Source organism: Cnephaeus nilssonii, assembly GCF_951640355.1.
Source record: "Cnephaeus nilssonii genome assembly, chromosome: 18".
In the NCBI taxonomy this organism is placed as follows: Eukaryota; Metazoa; Chordata; class Mammalia; order Chiroptera; family Vespertilionidae; genus Cnephaeus; species Cnephaeus nilssonii.
The window spans coordinates 13980823-14000797 of record NC_137089.1 but is presented as its reverse complement, the minus strand read 5'-3'; the positions used below and the strand labels follow the sequence as shown (position 1 = coordinate 14000797).

At 44.5% G+C, this 19975-nt stretch overlaps 1 protein-coding gene across 5 annotated transcripts in view; it reads left to right on the top strand.

The window, feature by feature from the left end:
• The window catches only part of NCALD (neurocalcin delta), a 317544-nt gene that overhangs the window by 5043 nt on the left and 292526 nt on the right, over nt 1–19975 (top strand). Inside the window, exon 1 of one of the 5 annotated variants that reach the window (XM_079796607.1) lies at nt 19895–19913. The exons of the other annotated variants lie outside the window; for them this stretch is intronic. The gene's annotated coding sequence lies outside the window, so the exon portion shown is untranslated. Of the gene's footprint in view, nt 1–19894; nt 19914–19975 lie in introns of those variants that run through there. 5 annotated transcript variants of the gene reach the window in all.

Here is a 19975-nt window from a genome sequence, read left to right as displayed (position 1 = left end):
TGGCTTGTGCGTAGCGAAGGTGCGGTCAATTTGCATATTTGTCTATTATAAGGTAGGATTTTAAATATATTTTATTGATTTTTTACAGAGAGGAAGAGAGAGGGATAGAGAGCTAGAAACATCGATGAGAGAGAAACATCGCTCAGCTGCCTCTTGCACACCCCCCACCGGGGATGTGCCCGCAACCAAGGCACATGCCCTTGACCGGAATCGAACCTGGGACCCTTGAGTCCACAGGCCGACGCTCTATCCACTGAGCCAAACCGGTTTCGGCTCAGTCGATATTTTTGAGCAGTTTCTACATGCTCAATATCATGTTCAGCTCTGGGGATATAGGATGAATAAGAACTGGTCCCTATCTTTAAGGAATTTATATTCCAGCGTGAAAGTGCAAGACACAATTAGGGGACGGGTTGACTGGAATGAGGGCAATGTGGGGGACGTGCAGGGGCAGAGCCCTCTCAGTGGGGACAATGACCTTCTAGTTTGTTTACTGGCGGATCCCCAGTGCAGTGCTTTGTGCGAGAGCCAAGCAATACATAGTTCTCGAATACGTTATTTGTTTTTACTGTGATTAAATACACACAACATACATTTTCCATTTCAATCATACCGGTTAGCTGTGGCATTAAGTGCGGTAAGTACGTTCACATTGTTGTGCGGTTGTCACCATCCATCTCCAGAATGTCTTCATCTTTCCGAGCTGAAACTCCATCCCCATTAGGCAAAACCATCCATCTCCCCTGCCTCCCAGCCTGGCAACCACCGTCCATTCTATTCCGTTCCTATGCATTTGCCTAGCCTAGGTACATTGCATAAGTGAAATCACACAAGATTTGTCCTCTTGTGACTGGCTTATTCCATGCATGTCTTCAAGGTTCACTCATATCCCAGCCTATGGCAGAATTTCCTTCCTTTGTAAAGCTGAATAACATTCCACCGCCTGTATATACCCTATTTCTTTTTCTTTTTTTTTTAAAAAAATATTTTATTGATTTTTTTACAGAGAGAAAGGGAGAGGGATAGAGAGTTAGAAACATCGATAAGAGAGAAACATCAATCAGCTGCCTCCTGCACGCCCCCACTGGGGATGTGCCCGCAACCAAGGTACATGCCCTTGACTGTAATCAAACCTGGGACTCTTCAATCCACAGGCCGACACTCTATCCACTGAGCCAAACCGGTCAGGGCTACCCTTTTTCTTTTTTTATGCATTCATTTGTCCATTATGCAAAACCATGAGTTGCATATGAGGTGGGCACATGAGTTGCTCCCACCTTTAGGCTATTGTGAACATGGATGTACAAGTATAATTATAAGTTCAAGTCTCTGCTTTCAATTCTTTTGGGAACATATCCAGAAGAAGAATTGTTATAGCATATGCTTCTTTTTTTGAGGAACTGCCACACTGTTTTCTGTTGCTGCTGCACCATTTTACATACCCACCAGCAAAAGACAAGGATTCAATTTTCCACATCTTTTACAACACATGTTATTTTCAATTTTTAAAATAATAGCCATCCTAGTGGGTGTGAAATGTTGAATACATTCTATCGGGATTGAATTCTGAGGGATAGTGGGAGAGTTTGAATTTCATTCAGAGAGCTGTGAGTAGCTATTGAATATTTGTTGAATGTGGCAATGGCATGATCAGAAGGATCCTGACGTTCGAGAGACAGGGGAGAGGAGGAAGGCAGAAGAGGAGTTGGGGCTTATTTTAATTATCCGGATGAAAGAGAACCTAATTGTTTTCTCCACATCTATACAACTGAGGATACACACACACACACACACATATACACATCCTATCTAATAAAGAGGGAATATGTAATTGACCCTCACGCCATCGCAAAGATGGCGGCGCCCACAGCCAATAAGGAGGGAATATGCTAATTGACTGCCCTGTCCTCAAATATGGTGGCATCCACAGCCACAAGATGGTGGTGCCCAGTCCCCTCAGCCCCGCCAGGCAGCAGGCACGTGGCCGCTCCACATGCCTGCCTCCGGAGTCTCCCAGTCCCCTCAGCCCCCCAGCCGCCCAGGGCCGGCCGAGGCTTGCACTGCCAGCAGTGGCAGCAACAGAGGTGTGATGGGGCATCACCTTTCCCTGATCCCTGGATCGCCTCCCGCCCCTGAGGGCTCCTGGACTGTGAGAGGGGCAGGCCAGGCTGAGGGACCCCCCCTCCAGAGCATGAATTTTCATGCACCAGGCCTCTAGTATATACATATATACATATATACATATATACGTATATACATATATACATATATATTGTCACCACACTAAATGGTATTGGACTTGGGGAGGAAAGGTAAATATGGCCCTGAGCTATTTCATGGCCAAGGATTCTTTAGACTAGTTGACAGCTGGTGCTAATAATAACAATAATGATTGCAAATGCATTTATGCACTTTCTCTGAACGAGTCAGTGTTCTAAATACTAAGTATTAATCCAATAAATTCTGATAAACCCTTTGCAGAGTTCACCAGTCAGGGTTCCCTAAGGCGGCAGATGACACTCTCAAAGGGTATCCCTGAAGAAGGTTTGAGGAAGGCACCATTCACAAAGACATGGGCGAGGTTACGGGGAATCAGCAAGAGTGGCTAGCAATCCATGCAAGCCTCTACTCCCCCAGCCCTGAAGCCGCGATGTGAGAGGGCAGTTTCTGGAATTGCTCTTTACGGCTACTGCCAAATTGTGCCCTGTCAGGGAGGCACCAGGTGAATGAGTCTCCAACCACTCTTTTCTCCCACCTCTGGTCTTCGGCTGCTGCCTTCCAATTGGCCAAACCAATGAGAAGCCAGAGGGCAAGAAAGCTTGTTGTGGGTGGGACTACCTGGTACAAAGAGAGAGCCTCTCAGGTCCCAGAGCAGAGTGGAGGAGAAAGGAGGGTGGGTGTGGAGGGGCCAGCAGAGAGAACCCGTCATGGGTCATTACGATGACATTTATTTCACACTATGGGAACTGAAGCATCAAGAGATTATATGACCTAACCACGATGAGTAGCTAGCAAGTTGTGGAGCTGGGACTTGAACCCAGGAACATTTTTTTTTTGTTTGTATGTTTAGTTGGATCTGAAATGTTAGGTTTTCCCCAAACCTGTGTGTTTTGATTCTTTGGGAATAATCTGATTTCTACAAACTTAGCTTGGCTATCACACTGTATAAATGACTGCCCAGAATTTCCCTCTTTTTGCTAAGTCACACGTATTTCATAGGTGTGTGCTTGAAACTCATGTGCAAAAGATGTAGGTTTTGTTTTGCTTTAAGTTGAAAGTTCCAAAGGAGTTGCCAGTTGGCTGCTTAGACATTAGGGAGACGTTGGGCTGCGCTCGAAGAGCATTCAGAGAGATGGCAGTTCCCTCTGCCCTGGCTGCAGGGGGTGCAGCCAGCAGTGTGGCCAGTGTCGGGGACGGAGCCCACCTCCCTTGAGGCTCAACCGAGGGCCTCTCTAGCTGGAAAAAGCTCTGTGGGAGCCAGATTATTGTGGCCTCCAAATACACGAAGCACGGCATTGGGGGACAAGACCTATTCTGGGGCCAGAACTCGGCCCACTGTGAAACGGATTGGGCTGCTTTGGGCGGCCTCATATTTTCCATTCTGGGCGGTTGTGTAGCTGAGGCCACGGGTGAGAGATGTGGCTGAGGGCTTGTATTCATTTCCTGTGGCCACTGTGACAAATTACAGCAAACTGATGGCTTAAAATAGCAGAACTTAATTTTCTCACTGATCTGGAGGCCAGAGGTCTGAAATCAAGGTATCAGCAGGGCAGCGCTTCCTCCAGAGGCTCTGGCGGGGGGTGAGGGGGGAGTCTGCCTGCCTCTTCCAGCTTCTGGGGGCTGTCCGCACTTCTGGGCTCCATGCATCACCCCTGTCTATGCCTCCAAGGTCACGTGGCCTTCTCTGCTCAGTGCGTCTCTGAATGGTACCCGGTCATTGGCTGTAGGGCTCATCTGGATAATCCCGGTTGATCTCATTTCCCAATCCTTAACTGCATCTGCAGAGACCCTTTGTCCAAATAGGTTGCATTCGCCTGTTCCAGGGTTTAGGATGCAGACATATCTTCTTGGGGGGGAGGAGGAGGGGGCACCATTCACCCTACTACAGGGCTGAACATTGTACACTGCAGCCCTTGATCCTCTAATTCTGTCAGGAAGCCCCTAGACTTGATTTACCACCTGGATTCTAGGTTCTTTGGCACCGTGGAGGTTTTGTAAATACTTTCGATTTGATCCATTGAAATTTTATTCTGACTTTCAACAACAAAGCAAGCAAAACACTCACAATCTACCCTCCCTTATTTCTGAAGTGAAGGGATGAGTCAGAAAACAGGTGTGATCCCTGTCTAGGCTGGCAGCTTCCTGTGCTGTGCTTTGCGCTGTGGCCGGGGAGGGAATGAAGGGGAGAAAGGGCAGTCGCTGGCCCTGCTGTGGCTCCTCACCTGAGACTCTCCCAGCTTCTATTGAGACCGGAATTACTCCGTGGAAGGCGAGACGTTGGAGACGTTGGGAAAGAAAAGCAGAAGCAGTGTAGGCTCAGGTTTCTAGTCTTTCCTGAAGCCTTGGCTTAGAAGCCTGGTTCATAAATGTCGCTGGCCCATCGGGGAGCCTTTTATGCAGGTGTTTTCAATACCGAGTCCCAGTCTGGGGCCTATGTTCACGGGGCACACGAGGCAGGGCCAAGGGTAGCTTTGGCAATTACCTGGCTAATTTGATGGCTGTAGCCCATCAGATGGGTACGTCAAGAAAATCCACCCCAGGGCATAAATTATTCTGTTTGGTTGTCTGCATTGATCACATTAACGTGGTCAGAGCCCAAATCCATTCCCTCTGGGCAGCGGAGAGGCAGTTGTGATTAAGGTGCATTTCTCTCCGGGGGGCAGCTAATTTTGGTTTCTCAGCCACTTTGCCATTTGACTTCAAAGGAGAAAGAGGGGGGAAAAAATAAAAGTAAAATGTCTTGCCATTTTATTCTGTTGTATATCCCGCTGCATCACTGTCACTGGTTAATATTAAACTCTGGATCTGTCGGCTTTGAATACTCTACCTGGAATACTGTGATAGTCACAGGATTTAGTCACACCATCTGAAGAAAACGGTTTGCCTTGCACAAGACGGCTGCATCATTTGTGAGGCCCAATGCAAAATGAAAATGTGGAGCCCTTGTTAAAAAAAAAATTATTCAGGATTTCTAGATGGTTCAGCAGAGCAGAGACTAAGTGTGGAGCCCTTCTGAGCACAGGGCCTGCGTAACCGCACAGGTCACTTGCCCATGCGCCGGCCCTGGCCCTGCATATGTGCTGAGGATGACATCGTCTCGCTGACCTTCCTGACCTCCAGGCAGTGACCAGGACAGTTACTCTCCTCACTTGGAGCAGCAAGCAGGCTGGACATCTCTTATTGGCCCCTCCATGTCCTCTCTCTTCCTTATCTACCTGGCTGAGTGCCCTGAGAAGGTGATCTCTACCATCGGCATCAGTGGCCATCCTTGTCTTTTGATTTCTGGTCTAATTCGACCACAGGTAGGTCCAGCCCACCATTGGGAAAGTGGGAGGAGCCAGGGTGTTTCTTTTCCCATTCCCTCCTGCTGGGTGGCATGTGACAGAGTGGCTTCCTCTGTGTGCAAAGGTCACAGCTCCTGCCAGATGTCCTCTCCTTACAGCCACCCTCTGTGGGCTCCGTTAGCTACTCCCTCCCCTGGTCCACTCAGGCCTAGGGACGGCGATGACTTCCTGCTGCCTTTGTCCTGCGTGATCCTTCATTGCTTCCCTAAACCCTTTACCACGGTCTTCCCAACAGCCTCATCGGTAGGACTCCTCAGTAGGACTAAACAGCACCCTCTGTTTCTGGCCTGGGCCCTACCTGATTCAGCAGCCCTTTACCAGGCTGTGAGCACTCCTTGCAGCTGCCTCAGAGAAGCTGATGGCTCTGATGACACGTGATTGCTCTGCCAACTTCCGGTAAGGCTGGGCAACCGGGAAGCAACGTGTCCACATCACAGTGGGGAGAACATGTCCTGGAGTCAGGCCTTTGGATTCTCGGGTATAATGTTGGGAGAGTCGTGTCACCTCTAAAATGAGGATAATGATAGTCCTCTGCTTCTAGGGTTGTTCTGAGCCCGAAGTGAGATCATGCTTAGCATAGGGCCTGGTCTCCAGTGAGTGCTCAACGGGCAGTCGCTTTTACCGGGAGTGTTACGGGGTGTCCAGTTGAGGGGAGACAGTCTACTTTGTCTCTAATCTGAACTCGGGCACTTAGAGCCTCGGCTGCACTGATGATTCTCATGTTTTCACAGTTGTTTTGGGTGTTATTTCCATCTTCTGAACCAGATTGTGCTGTTCTGCAGGTGGGGGATTCTATCTCATAACTTTTGGGGGGCACTAATCTAGTAAGTTTCCAACCTTGTAGATAAATATTGTTAAGTGATCAAGAACTATGTCTTGGCTAAATATAAGGTGACCATATAACTTATTGTTCACACAGGGACACTTTTGGGAGTGAAAGGGGAGTATTTTTTAAATAATTACATCAAATCAAGAGGCACAAACAGGGACTGTCCTAGGTGAACAGGGACATATAGTCACACTAAGTGAAACTTAAGGCAGTTTTCCAAACCTGTTTATTTATTTATTTTTATTTTTTATTTTTTTATATATTTTATTCGATTTTTTACAGAGAGGAAGAGAGAGGGATAGAGAGTTAGAAACATCGATCAGCTGCCTCTTGCACACCCCCACTGGGGATGTGCCCGCAACCAAGGTACATGCCCTTGACTGGAATCGAACCCGGGACCCTTGAGTCCGCAGGCCGACGCTCTATCCACCGAGCCAAACCGGTTTCAGCTCCAAACCTGTTTAAAAGTTTGCCAGCCTACCCTCTTTTATATTAGTCTGCCTTTGGTGTATGAGATAAAAACATGAGATTTAAAGAACATAGAAAAAAATACGTTTAACTTTCTAATTGCTTGTGGACCTAAACTTGAGGCAATGAGTAAGGGCTACTTATACAGACAGAGACCTGCTTTTATACCTTATTATACTCCTTTATTCTGGGTACCTACTTACAAAACTTCCTTCTGTATCTACCTTCCCCTCCCCTCGGCCCCACCATGTAGTATCCTGATGATTGCCCTTCTTGCAATAGTGATCATTTATGTTCAAAGATGGCAAAAATAGATTTACATACATATATTTTTATGAACATTTCTGTATTTCGGGTTGCCTAGGTGACATTTCCAAGAGAATGCGTGCAAATCTGCTATTATTAAAGCAAAGATAAGATGGCAACTATTTTTAAGCTCTTCTATACCTTTCTTCTCCACCAGACCATTTAATTGGTTTATTTTTTCCCCCCGTTTCTATTGTTGGAAGGCCATGTATAACTTCCTTCCTCTAGGTCTAATTTGGGGACTGGTTACCTTTTTGAAAATACACATAGTAACTCAGTACCTACATCACTATAATTACTGCATCTGTATTGATAATCATTTGGTTAGTTAGTAGCAGTTGTTTTACTTACAGGTTGTCCAAGCCAAGCTTAGGCAAAGGTTATTTTTGGTATAAGAAGAAAAGAATGCCACTTATTAGCTGTGCAACCTGCTGGAGCTTGTCTCTTAAGGTGACAACTGGGCAATGAATCATACCGGCTTCATGGGGTTGTTGTGAAGGCTGAGAAGGCTCAGTGGGCAAACACATCAGCCTGAGGTACAATGTCCTACATGTAGAAGCCATGTTGCTGCTGTGGCTGCTCTTTAATATCAAAGGTACAAGTGCACCACCTTTCAGAAAATAATCCCATACATGATATGCAAGTACTTGCATTCACTAAAGATATAAATTAGGGGGATCATGATTTCCTTTAAATTTTTTAATTTTATAAACATTTCAGAGAATTCCTTTCAATAGGGAACACCCTTGAGTGTATTCATAGTCGTATTGAAATTAAACATCTCTAGTTGACCCCCACACTTTTAGGAACATAATTATAGTGTTATCACCCATAATTCAAAGGCAGTTAATATTTGGGACATTTTGTTTCATTATGTTGATGGGAAGGTTTTTGTAAAGATTTATGTAAAGATATATACGATATATATCTCTGTAGTGTTATGTGAGGGATTTTGAACATTTATCTGACATTGCATGCACTTGAAGGGGAAATAATTAGCCTAATTCAGCGTTAGGGATAGGGCCCAAAATACTACGAATAAGAATCTGAGATGATTAACTTGGATTATACGGTAAGTTTGAGAGGAGAGATAGACTTGACTCTGTTGTTATTTATAGTTGTTTAATATTGGATGTTGTCCTGACCAGCGTTCTCACTCTTTTGCATCGTTATTCTATTTTGAGAAATAGATTTATCATTTAGATTTATCATTGGATAAATGAGGCAGATTGCTGCATCATTGCCCTGGAATTTGTCTTGCCCTTGAAGCTAGAGGAAGGGGAAGAAGCAGATGGACAGATAGACGCTTGCATGCACACACATACCAGTCTTTTTTAGACATGTGATCCAAAATTTCTAATAAGACGTTTAAAGTAAGAGCTCTTTGATGGGCTTTTGCTCTGTGACTTGTTGGAAGGGGAGGATTGGGAAGTGGTAAGTCTGTGAGGTTGCATTCCCACCAACTCACTCTTTGCCATTCCCATGTGAGGCTGAAGAAAATCAGTGAGAACCAGAGTTGGTTCTGGCCTCTAAGTTTCCTGGGAAAGCAATGGAAGACTGCTTTATATTTTTCTAATCCAGTTATTTAAAGAATATGTTCCCAGATCTCGGGCACTGCTCCCTTCATGTACTCACCCTCACCATTATAAAAGTAAGACATCATGAAATAAAAGTTGCACAATGTAGAAAAGTTAAAAAAAAGTCACTCATAGTTCAAATAGTCTAGTCAAAGACAACTAGAGTCAATATTTGAAACATTGTCATTATTGTAAAGTTTTTTCTTTTGTTTAAACCTCACCCTAGGATTTTTATTTTATTTTTTTTTAATTCTAGAGACAGAAGAAGGGAGAGGGAGAGAGAGAGAGAGAAACATTGATCAGTTGCCTCCAGAATATGCCCTGACTGGGGATTGAACCTGCAACCTGGGCATGTGCCCTGACTGGGAATCAAACCTCAATCCTTTGGTGCACAAGATGATGCTCTAACCACCAAGAAACACTGGCCAGGGCCATTTTTCATTATATTTATAGAGAGGCTAGAGGCCCGGTGCATGAAATTCGTGCACGGGGGGGGGGGGGAGGAGGTGGGGGTGACCCTCAGCCTGGCCTGCAACCTCTCCAATTTGGGACCCCTTGGGGGATGTCTGACTGCCAGTTTAGGCCCTATCCCGCAGGCAGATGGACATCCCTCTCACAATCCTGGACTGCTGGCTCCTAACCGCTCACCTGCCTGCCTGCCTGATTGCCCCTAACCGCTTCTGCCTGCCAGCCTGATCACCCCCTAACCACTCCCCTGCTGGCCTGATTGATGCCTAACTGCTCCCCTGCCGACCTGATTGCCCCCAACTGCCCTCCCCTGCTGGCCTGATCGCCCCAATTGCCCTCCCCTGCCGTGACCCGCCGCCTCCACCAGGACCTGCTTCCTCTGTGCAAGGCCGTGGAGACGCTGGGACCAGCCTCCTCTGCGCCGTGCAGAGCCACGGGACCCTCGGGCCTCACTGAGCGGAGCAGCCACTGGGCCCCGCCTCTGCTGTGTGAGAGGTCATCTTGTGACGGCCATCTTGTGTGATGCCACCTAGGCTATTATTAGTATAGATTTTTTATTTATTTACACACATTTTTTTTCATTTACCCATATGTCCCAAACTGTGATATTGTGCTATAATAAGACATATATATATATATATATATATATATATATATATATATATATATATATGTCTTGTCTCCAGTCACTATCACAGAGCTCCTAAAATCTTTGGAATTTCTGAGTGATAGGGAAAAAAGGAACACCTTTTGTTATTCAGAATAAGCCCCTTTCAACTGTATTGAATTTACACTAAGGAGGTGACACTTGATGGAGTTTGGTTGCCAGGGGAACCAACTGTGTGATTAGAGGGCTTGTCCTTTTAGGTACATCTCACCCCCCAACCCCTCCAAACCTCCAGGGAGGGGAGAGGGGCTGGAGATTGAATTCAGTCACCAACAGCCAACGATTTAATCAACCGTGCCTACATAATGAAATCTCCATAAAAGTTCTAAACAATGGGGTTTGGAGAGCTTCCAGGTGCTGGGAGGTTGAAGAGCACGTTCCGAGAGGGCACGGAAGCGCCACGCCCCTTCCAGACCTTGTCCTGTGCACCCCTTCCATTTGGCTGGTCCTGAGTTGTATCTTGGTAGATACAGTAGTTTCCACCTCCTGAGTTGTATCTTGGTAGATACAGTACTTTCCACCTCCCCCCCTTCCCGCCCCCCCCGCCGCCCCCAACCACTATTTTGCTTTCCACAGTTTCAGTTACCCATGGTCAACCATGGTCCTAAAATACTAAGTGGAAAATTCCAGAAATAAGCAATTCATATATTTGAAATTGGGTACCATTCTGAGTGGCATGATGAAATCTCATGAGCCCTGCCCGGGACCTGAATCATCCCTATGTCCAGCGTCTCCATGCTGTATATGCTCCTTGCTTGTCACTTAGTAACCATCTCAAGTAGTAGACTGTGTGGCATCACAGTGCTTGTGCTCAAGTAATGCTTGTTTTACTTCACGATGGTCCCAAGTCCCAGGGTAGAGACACTGGCGATTTGGATACACCCAGGAGAAGCCGTGAAGTACTTCCTTTAAGTGACAAGTGAAAGTTCTCTAGTTCATAAGGAATGAAAAAACAAAAATCGTGTGCCGAGGTTGCTAAGATCTGTGGTAAGAACGCATCTTCTCTCTGAAATTGTGGAGAGGGAAAAAGAATTTCACGCCAGTTTTGCTGTCTCATCACAAGAAGGGTGAGGACAGTTCAGTAAGATATTTTGAGGGACAGAGACCACATTTCACATAACTTCTATTATAGCGTGGTATTATAATAGTCCTATTTTATTGTTAGTTGTTAACCTCTTACTGTGCCTGGTTTATAACTTAAACTTTATGGTAGGTATGTAGGTGTAGAAAAAAACATAGTGTACACAGGGTGGGGGACCATCAGCTGTTTCAGGCATTACCATTGGGAGTCCTGTGGACAATGGGAGTCCTGGAAACGGGTAATCTAGGAAGTAAACAGTTTTCCCGAGTTCTGTGAGCTGTTTTAATAAGTTGTTGAACGTGAAACTGGTTTGTGAAGTGGGGGGAAGTCTTGTGGGACTGGGACCTTAATCTGTGGGGTCTGTGTTAACACCAGTAATTAGTCAGAACTGAGCTACAGGACACACCCAGTTGTGTGTGTCCAGAGAGGTAGAGAATTGGATGGTGTGGGAAACACCCTTACATATGAGTGTCAGAAGTGAAATTTTGAAAAGAAAAGAAAAGGAGGTTTTTACTTTTACATTTGATTTTATATTCGTTGTAGACGATGCTTAACTGGGCATATAATAAATAGTTCATTGAATGGATATACCTCCATTTACTTAGCTATTCCATTATTGGTCATTTGGACAAAATTTTAAATAATTTTTTTTTTTGCTCTTTATAAGATTATACCCTAGGATATATTTCCAGTGTATGTAATAGGTTGAAGTTTTGAACATTTAAAAAAACCTTCATTCATTTTCCATTTGCTTTGCAAATGGGTTACAGCAGTTTACGTTCTGTGATTGTGTAGGTCCCATCTTTTCCCTCGCCTTGGATATCATCACTTGAGAATACTTTTATTCACTTGGTAACTGAAAATGCTTCATTTTCATTTGTATTTCTTTGATTACTAGTGAGGCTGAGCATTTCTTGTTCCTAGTGTATACTAGTTGCATTTCTTCTGTTCCTGATTTTCTGTCCCATGTTCTTTGCCCTTAAACATTTTTCTCATCAGTTAAGATGTTCATGTTACATTTAAGGATAAAAATACACAAAGGAAAACCTGTCCTGGCCTGTCTCTACTGCCGTGCCTTCAGGTAGCGAGTGCGAAAGGCTCAGGGTGTGTCTCCCCATCTTTCTCCATGTTTGTGCATACAAATACACGACTTTTTAAAGGTATAAAAGGGGTTCATTTGTACTACCAACTTGCTTTGTTTTTTTTACTTACACTATAGATCATGGGCATAAGATCTTTAATAACATATAATAAAATATCTTTGGTCACATTTGCTACGGTTATTCCCCCAGTGTATTGCTTGCCCACTGATGTAGTTTTAGATTGTTAAGTGGGAAAATGTCTCACTATAATTTTTTTCTACCGATAGGACATCCTGCTCTGTTTTTTCACAAGGTCTGATAGACACTCAGCTCTGTTTTCTACTGGCTTTGAAAAAAATCGCAATTAAAAAAACATACTATTATTTAATCCAACTGAAAAAATTCTTAACTTAAAAATATTATTTAATTCAACTGTAATTTATTTTGATGTGGAGTAAGGAGGAAATGAGGATCTAAACTGATTACATGACTTCTTTTTTTGGTTTTGTTTGTTAATCCTCACCCAAGGAAATTTTTTCCCATTGATTTTTTTCATTTTTAGAGAGAGTGGAAGGAAGAGAGTGAGGGAGGGGAAGAGACAAAAGGAGAGAGAGAGAGAGAGAGAGAGAGAGAGAGAGAGAGAGAGAGAGAGAGAAATATAAATGTGAGAAAGTCAAATTGATTGGTTGCCTCCTGCACGTGTCCCAACCCGGGCTGGGGATCAAACCTGCAACCCAGGTACGTGCCCTGGATAGGCAATTGAACCCGGGATTCTCCAGTGCTCAGGCTGACACTCTAACCACTGAGCATTACCAGTCAGAGATATTTTTCTTCTTTAACTTACTAACCCATTGTCCCATCACCCTATATTGAATGGCACTTGGAAAAAAAACAACTTTCCATAAAGCAAGTGACTTCTCTTATGCATTGTTCTCCAACTATAAACTAGTGGTATTATAACGAGAAAGGTTTTTTCTAAGGAAGGAAGATTTCACATTACCTGGAATTAGGTCACACCAAGAAAAACTTGGTCCCCCTGGGACCTGGATCTTTTCCCTGCAACTTGGACATCAGGATGCTGCTGCTGGGTGTAGTCTGAGTGCAGGTCTGAGAAGGAGTGCTTCCACTCATGCCTCCTCATCCATCTCGACTACTGCCATGGGAGGTGAGGTGAAAAAGTGTCATCTCATCTTACAGGCGAAGAAGCCAAGCAAATCTCAATGATTCACTCAGGGTTACTCCTGCTCTCCAGTTAGTTATTTTCTATTATTCTATCTGTTGTTCTGGTTTTCTTTCTGAGTTCCTTTGATAGTGATGCATTTATTTTTGAAACCTCAAGTTTGGCTGGCTAGTCTGATCACCATGTTGAGAATCTCAGGAAGGTCATCATGATAGTTGTGCCAGAAATGAGAGCTCTTTCAAGACAATTATTATTATTACTAGAGGCCCAATGCACAAAATTCATGCAACGGGCTCGGGCCTCGCAGCCCCGGCTTTGTGGCTTTGTCTGGAAGGACGTCCGGAAGGTCACTCGGCTGTCCGGTCTAATTAGTATATTATGCTTTTATTATTATAGATGATTATTATTACTACTACTTTCAACAAACATTTATTGTATCTGCCCTGTCTGAGGCACGCTGCCAGATGGCATGGGAAAGGCAAGGTGAATAAAACACGTTTTCTTTCCTCAATGGAGTGACACTTCTTAGCATTGTTTCAGTTGCTTTCTGAGTTCTTCTCGGAAGGACATCGATATTTCGTGTTGCACTCACTCCACTAGCTTGCAGCCCCACGGAGAGGGGCCGACGTTTTCCATTGAGCAAGTCTCGTGAGGAGGGTGCATTGGATGCTGTATCCTGTTCAAAGCACTTCTACTACACGAGGCACTTAAAATACCCGAGGACGTGACTGATGTATATTTTATAAGCCAAGATGAGCCTAGTCTCAGTGTCTCCTGTTTCTAAACACACGTTTCGGCCCCAGCTCCTCTTCCGTGGGACATGTAAGTTACTCGTTTGGTCCACTAGGATCTAAAAATAAACTTAGAAACATTGAGAGTTTTTTCTTTTCTTTCTTTCTTGGCTGATTAATGTGTGTTTGTGTGTCTCCCAAACTGCGCTGTGTAACTGTTTACTTGTGCATTATGTATAGCTCTTAGCAACCAACAGTGGAAAGGAAAGCTAAGAGCACAGGCAGTGCCCTGGCTGCGCTGGGGGAACCGGCCAGCCGAAGCCTCAGAGAATTCTCGTCCCTCCCCCATCCTGCACTCCCGTGGCCCTGGGTTCCGTCCTGCTGGCCTCAAGTTCCTGCTTCTTGGCCTTCTCTGCTGGCGGCCAAGTGGGGACCAGAAGGTGGGACAGGAAGGGCCCGTCCTGCCCCTGCCGTTACCCCTCTGGGTTCCCTTTGCTGGTCCGTGTGGGTGGAGTGGAAGGAGAGCAGGCTTTGGCCACCACTGAGTCTTGGCACCAGTGCCGGTCCTGTAGGGTCAGAAGCACTGAGACGCTAGGTCTTACTTGGAACTCTGAGCGCATTTCCACAAAGGAAGGTCACACTCTGTATCTGGACTGGGCAGGACCCACAGGACAAAACTGTGATTCCTCAAGAGTTCTGGGGTGAGGACGGCTCTCTGAGGGTGGTGATATAAGTCAGTGCTTAGAACACTGTTGTTCAGGGAGGCTATGTTTTGGACTCTAAATATTCCAGGTTAGGAAAAAAGTTAGAACATGATCAGTGTGTAAGTCAAGGGACTGACTGTGAGGTCAAAAAGTGGCTGAATGCAGCCACGGGAACACGTCGTGGCTGAAACCCCGGGGTGTGTCAGATGTGTCCAGGCCTTCTCTCCTGCAGCCGCTGCTGTAGCTGCAAGAATGCATCAGTTCCCTGATTTTAGAGTAGTAATTGTACTAGAAAACTACATCCTGATACTAAAAGAGGGAGGCGTGGCTCAGTTGTTGAGTGTAGACCTGTGAACCAGGAGGTCACGGTTCAGTTCTGGCCAGGGCACATGCCTGGGTTGTGGGCTCGATACCCAGTGGGGGTCATGTGGGAGGCAACCAATCAATGATTCTCTCTCACCATTGATGTTCCTCTCTCTTCCTTCCTCTCTGAAATCAATAAAAATATATTTTTAAAAAAAGGGGAGGGAGGGAGAAAGAACTTGAGGTTATAGATTTCACTCTTTGATTATTGCCTTTTAGCAAAGAATGCAAAAGCAACTTCACTAGGGCCTTTCTGAAAGGCCCTCATTTCTTTCACTAAGACTCCTCATCTTAATACATTTGGGGGAAACACATTTGAAGTTTATATCTGCGAATACTTTTGCTGTGGAAATAGAATTTTTTAAAATTAAAAGGTCTTTGGAAGGTGATTTATATAATCTCTCTTTAGCAAAATCAGGTTTTTTTTCTTCTTCCAGAGGCTGGAAAGGATAGGTCAGCAGTTCAGAATAATTAAATAATACTTGCTTGGAAATGGACAAAGTCTGTACAGTTGCTTGTGTAATTTTCACAGGAGGGACCAAACCCCCCAGCTTCTAGGTGAATTTATTTTCCAACCTCAGAAGGGGTGGACTTGCTCAGAACAGGAAGTACTGTGATCACTGGACAGCGGTTTGAGTAATGAAAGAAGGCTCTGGGTTTGGCTTAGCTGCATCCTTCATGCTGAAAGCCAGGACAGTCAATGGACACTCCTGTACTCGACAGCAGCTGCATCTTTTGCAAGGCACACGCACGGCACACACTCTGCACCTGCTGTACAAGCACGAGGAGCTGCAGAGATAGACAGAGCTGTAGAAAGCCATTGAGGAGTGGCCAAGCTTCAGGCCTTGGAGACAGAGAGAGGAGAAACCTTGGAAGTTGGCATATCCGGCCTGGTATATGGACTTAACTAGTTCTAAGGTGTCAGTGAGGGACCCAATACAATTCTGGCACAATACAGAATGAGGATGGGAGCGGTGTGTTCGCCTTCCTGAGCCACCAGATCAACACTTGCATATATCACCCATGGCTCAGGTGCCTTGATATCCTCAATCCTTGTTGGGAGTCATCTTATCCTATATCATAAAAGACTAATATGCAAATTGTCCCCTGGACTAGGAGTTCCACCCAGTGGCGGGGCCGGCTGGCCAACTGCCCACAGTGCCCCCCGCCCCCCGGCCAGCCCCGCCCCCGATCGTATTCTCCCCGCCCCCCCCACCACTCCATTGGTGCCAGGGCAGGCCGGACCCCACCCGTGCATGAATTCACACACCGGGCCTGTAGTTAGGTCATAAGTGTTAGGTTCAGAAGAGACGACATCAAGAGGGCATTCAGCCATCTTCTGAACTCAGTAAGTAAAGATTCTGTCTTCATTGCACAGATAAGGCATCCAGGGCTCAGTGAAGGGACTTGTCTAAAGGCACGTAGTAAGTGAGAGAAGGGACCAGAACCCAGACCCTTGCTTCTAGGGCATGACCCCTCCTGCCCCAGTCTACTGCCCATTACGTCACCAGCAGCAAGGACTCTTCGTCTCTTCTGACCCTAACACTTATGACCTAAGAAGATGACTCCCAACAAGGGTTGAGGATATTAAGGCACCAAATATTTCCACCAAGTGGAATCCAAGGGAATCTACAGAGTAGATTCTGCCCTCACTTGCCCTCCAGTCTCATGTTTGCTTTCCTTGTCGCCCCGTTTGAAATGTAAGCTAGGTTGTTTGGGTGGAGTGTTAATGGTGGGGAAAGGAGATGGACACAATTCTTATGTATTATCCTACTGTGCCCATCGTATCATTGAGCATACAGAAAGCACTTAACAAACACTTGTTAAGTTAGATAGGCTATTCCTGCCTAGTATCAATGAATTCAAATTGTATTCTTATATAAGACACTGTTTGCTCCATCTACAGAATAGGAATAATAAGATAAACACAAACAAAATAAAACTGGTTATTTTGGAGAGCAGAGGAGGCATTTTAAGGGCCATTAGTTCTGCTCCAGAGTTGCGTTTATCTAATAATGACTCATGTTAGTTTATGCTGAGATGTTTTAGTATTTTGAAATTATCACAGTTGTCCCCCAACTGCATGAGATAGAAAATTAAAACATTGATTTTGCTTTAAAATTCAGGCTCTCTTAGCCCTATTTTTAGGAGTTAGAAGTGTTAATACTGCCAAGTTGTCTTTCATGTGATTTGGATAATTGCTGCTCACATCTTTATTCCACCCTTTCTTCAATGGAGCATTCATTTCTAGTTGGAGACTAATGTGGGAATCTATTAAGCTGGCCAATAAATGGACAACCTATTCTTAGATGTGTATGCATTCTAAATGTTCTCATTTTAGAATAACAAAAGCCCAACTAAACACACATAAAAACACCCCATTTCCACTTGTTTGTAGCTTCCTAGAATAAGGTGATGGCTGTGATACACTCTGTGTCTTCCTTTGTGAACATGTAGCCTGGCCACACAGGCCGGAAGTCATTCCTCTGCACAAGCTGATGCTGTTCAGGACTCCGCTTGCTCCTCGGGATCATGAGGCCTTCATACAGAGAGAGAGTGCTGTTAGCTCACTGTCTAAATCGAAAGGCCTGCAGACATGCTTTATTTGACCTATAGTGTTTTTAAACTTTAAAGATTTGTGATCACCCGGTCAGCGTGGCTCAGTGGTTGAGCCAGGAGGTCACGGTTCAATTCCCGGTCAGGGCTCAAGTTGCGGGCACGATCCCCAGTGTGGGGTTTGCAGGAGGCAGCTGATCAATGATTCTCTATCATCATTGGTGTTTTATCTCTCTCTCCCTTCCTCTCAGAGATCAATAAAAATATATTAAAAAAATAAAAACTTGTTATCAACTTAAAAAAGAAAATAGAAGATACCTCATAAACGTGGATTTCAGGCTTCTCTTGAAAAACCATAAAATCACAATATCATCAAACTGGGTCCAGCGCCCACATAACGGCAGTCAATGAGCTGAGCAGTGCCTGTATCCGTCGGGAGGACACATGCACACTCCTTCACTGGAATTTCTGTTCCTCCCATCATCACACCACCTGCTTCACTCGCCCACAGACCTGCCTGCCCCTATACATAACATAAACTTTACCATTTTAGCCATTTTAAGTGCATATTTCAATGGTATTAAGTGCATTCACATGATTGTGCTACTATCACCACCATCCATCTCCAAAATGTTTTCATCTTTCCCAATTGAAACTGTACTCATTAAATAACTTCTCATACCCACTTCCCCCAGCCCTTTGCGGTCACCATTCCACTTTCTGTCTCTGTGAATTGCACTGCTGCAGGTACCTCAAGGAAGTGGAGTCATACAGTATTTGTCCTTTTATGTCTGACTTATTTCACTTAGCGTATCTTCAAGGTTCATCCATATTGTAGCATGTGTCTCACTTTTTTTCCGTTTTAATGTATTTTGTTAATCCATTCGTTTGTCAGTGGACATGGAGGTCGCTCCCCTCTTTTGGCTGCTGCAAATAATGCTGCTGTGAACATGGGTGTACAAATACACGCTCGAATCCCATAAGCATTTGTGTTTTTTGACAGGTTTCTTGACAGCTTCCTAGCTGTGCTCTTGTAAGAAAGGCTTTCTTTCCTTCACCGGCCTCCCAAAGGCAGAGCCCCCCAGGACTGGGCGTTAGCTTCATGAACTTCTTTGGGAAGCACTGAGGAACCTTCTCAAGACATCTCATGAAAATGACTTAGTTCTTTAAAATTGTAAAAAACTTGTTACCATGGGATTTTCAAAACCTCCTATCTCATTCATAAAAATATCTGGAAGTGACATTTTTGTGATTTATTCAATATTGAATTTAGTTATGAAAAGCTCCTGTGTGAGAAAGAAATGTGCAAGGTGGTTTGTTCCGTTGATCCGAATGAAGCTTGTTCATCTTGCTTCGGTGCGCTGTGTATGCTAATGAGATCTTTTTCTTGTAGGTGTTGGTAATGGGAAATATGAAAATAGTTTCAACTTTATTTCTGAACTTTTACTTTGCATTAAGTTAGGAAAAGTGTAATTTTAAAAAACGGAGTGCTACATGAAAAGGTCGCTTTATTGTTTTTATCACTTAGTAATTTCCAAGGGTTTTAGGAGCTCTGTGCCAGGAACTAGGAGAAAGGACAAATCTATATTTCTTCTTATAAATCACAGTATCACAAGGCAGAACAAGGTGGTGGAAATAATACAGGATGGGGAGGCCGATGTATTTAAATTATAGCTTCACTACTTATTTGAGAAGCCCTATGCAAGTCACTTACCTTTTCTGATCTGAAGTTTCCTTTTTTATAAAATGAGTGCAATGTCTATCATACTGAATGGCTGTGAGGTTCACAGAAGACGATTTACATAAAGCATCCGGCATGGTGCGTGACACAGACTGAGTGTTCGATTAATGTCATCTCTCACTTCCCTTTTAAACAGAGCTGATCTCATGTGAATGGATTTGCACATTTCTTGGTGATCTTTGTAGAATGTAAAAGCAGTAACTGTATGGCCAATGTTGAGATTATTAGCCAATCTGAACATTACCCAAGTTTTGTATTTTAAGAATGACTCTGTAGATGTAATTGATAATTTCGGGACTGCTGTAGGAAGTGCCTATTGTGAAGACATGGAATGATGTGTCTTAGGTACAATGAAGAAAGTCTCTTGATCACAGAGTTAGAGGAAGTTCCTCACTGCATAGATGAGTTGAAATTTGATGGATGAATGGGAAATACTTAGCTGGAGGGGATGTGCGGGTTAAATAGCATTCCAGAAATTCCAGGCATTCTAGGAAGAGGGAATAGTACAGAAGAAGGCCAGTGATGGGAGGAGCATCGGAAAAAGGCTAGTGTGGCTGAAGCACAAGGAGTAAGCGGAAGCACATTCGACTACAGAGGTGGGCAGGGACTAGCCATGTGGGGATGTGTTAATCGGGTTAAGGATTTTAGTCTTCTTCCC